Raw genomic sequence first — 2,499 nt, forward strand, 5'->3', positions numbered from 1 at the left:
CTGTCACCATATATTTGACCCCTTTACCCTTATCTACCTTTCCCCTCCCCCTTTCTCTGGTAACCACTAAACTGTTGTCTGTGTCCATGAGTCTCTCTTTGTCATGTTCATTTGTTGCTTTCAATTATATATTCCACATATCAATGAAATCATATGGTTCTCAATTTTTTCTGTCTGATTTATTTTGCTTAACATGATAATCTCAAGATATTTCCATGTTGTTTCAAATGGCAGTATTTCACTTCTTCTTATAGCTGAGTAATATTCCACTGTATATATGTACCACATCTTTAGTCATTTATCAAAGGACGCTTTGGTTATTTCCATGTCTTGGCCCTGTGAATAATGCTATGAACATCAGAGTACATATATCTTTACAGATAAATGTTTTCAAATTTCGGGGTAGATACCCAGAAGAGGGATTGCTGGGTCATATGGTAATTCTATTCTTAACTTTTTGAGGAATCTCCATACTGTTTTCCATAGTGGCTGTACCAATTTACATTCCCATCAGCAGTGTAGGAGGGTTCCTTTCTCCCCACAACCTTTCCAACACTTGTTATTACCTGTCTTATTGATGATAGCCATTCTCACAGATATGAGGTGGTATCTCAGTGTGGTTTTGATTTGCATTTATTTCCCTAATAGCTAGTGAAGTTGAGCCTCTTTCATATGTCTGTTGGCCATTTGTATGTCTTCTTGGGAGAAGTGTCTGTTCAGATCCTCTGCCCATTTTTTAATTGGATTTTCTTTTCTTTTTTTTATTGTTGAGTTGTATGAGTTCTTTGTATATTTTGGATATTAGGCCCTTATCAGAGGCATTGTTTGCAAATATCTTTTTTCATTCAGATATTTTGCCTCTTTGTCTTGTTGATGGTTTCTTTTGCTGTGCAGAAGCTTTTTAGTTTGGTATAGTCTCATTCATTTATTTTTGCTTTTACTTCCCTTGCCTTTGAGGTCAAATTCATAAAATCCTCTCTAAATCCAAGGTCCATGAGTTTAGTACCTATGTTTTTTTTCTATGCAATTTATTGTTTTAGGTCTTATATTCAGGTCTTTGATATATTGTGAATTAATTTTGGTATAAAAATTAGATTTTTAACCCTCCTTTATATATGAAGAACCAGAGAAGAAGGTTACAGCTAAATCTAACAGGAACAGAGCGTAAGCCCACAAATGCCCATTTTTTGAATTACAACCCTGTGTTTATTCTATCGAATCCTTCTATAGGTGCTAGAAAAGACCTAAGGCTCATGTCTACAGTAACTACAGGCAGTTGGTAATCTACTCTACTAGCACCAATGCAAAGGAGTAGACAGGCTGTTGTGCCCTTTATGAATTTTTTCCCATTTAAGTCATGCCTGTTCACACCTATTTTTCTGATTAAAATCTTGTCAATAGACACATAGGTAGGGAGATGATTCTTGAGCACTTCACCTCTAGAAAAAAACCTAAACTTGTGAGATAAAGTTTAGGATTCGTAATAGAGATAGCTATAAATGTACACTGGTGTTTTGGGAGGAATGAAGTGAAAAATTTTATCGAAGTGTATCTGAATGCTTGGAAATATGGTGCTACAAAATCTTAAATTGAGCTCAACAATTCTTGAGACTTTGACTTAAATCAAAAGGTTTTTCGCCAGCTTATAGATTTTTTCTTCCCTGAAACTGTTGGAAGCCATAGATTTGAAATGGGATTTCACACAGATATAATTAGCACAGCTGTATCTCTACCGAAGTAAGCTAGTCAGTGTTTTGTGGGACCAGGTTCCTCAGGAAAGCCAAACTGAAAACATAGGGTATTATGCATGTTAAAGGATTCATGATGATGAATTCTCACCAACATAAATATCACCCAGTCATTTATGTAAATAAGATAGTTTCATATTAAATGACTTGGAAATGGGAAGTTTTGCTCTTTCTCTACCAATTTTAATTTAACAAGAAAATATAGCCATGCTAACTAAAATGTCACCACCCGAAGCAATTGTTTCCACATTTTCCAAGTTGCATCTTTTATCAGTAAAAATTTTAAAGCACATTTCTCCAAACTGTTTCTCTTATTTATTTTTAAATTTTATAGAGTGTTAACATACATCGTAAAAAGTACACACAAATGGAAAGCAAAAACGAAATTGTAACTGGAGGCAACAGAGTCCGGGGTTCGTGCTACCTGTGCTGCTTAGCCAATGGACCGACACAGGAGTGGAGATATTTAGAATAAGCGTTTATTGTCAGGGCACTGGTGATCTGAGAATGCAGCAGGTTAACACCTTCAAAACTGCCTTGCCTTCTCAGTCCCGCTTAGGGTATATAAGAGAAAATCTGGGCATTATTCCAGGAGCTATGCGATGGTTGGGGGTGGGGCGGGGAGTGGGATCTGTTGTGCTTCAGGAAGCCATTCCTCTGGCAACATGGTCCTCTGGTGACATTAGCAACCCAGGAACAAAGGTGGGAGTATTCTGGAAAGAATGCTAAACCAGAGGATTGTGATCAGTAA

The sequence above is a fragment of the Pteropus vampyrus genome, unplaced genomic scaffold (assembly GCF_000151845.1).
Source record: "Pteropus vampyrus isolate Shadow unplaced genomic scaffold, Pvam_2.0 Scaffold11, whole genome shotgun sequence".
Taxonomy (NCBI): domain Eukaryota; kingdom Metazoa; phylum Chordata; class Mammalia; order Chiroptera; family Pteropodidae; genus Pteropus; species Pteropus vampyrus.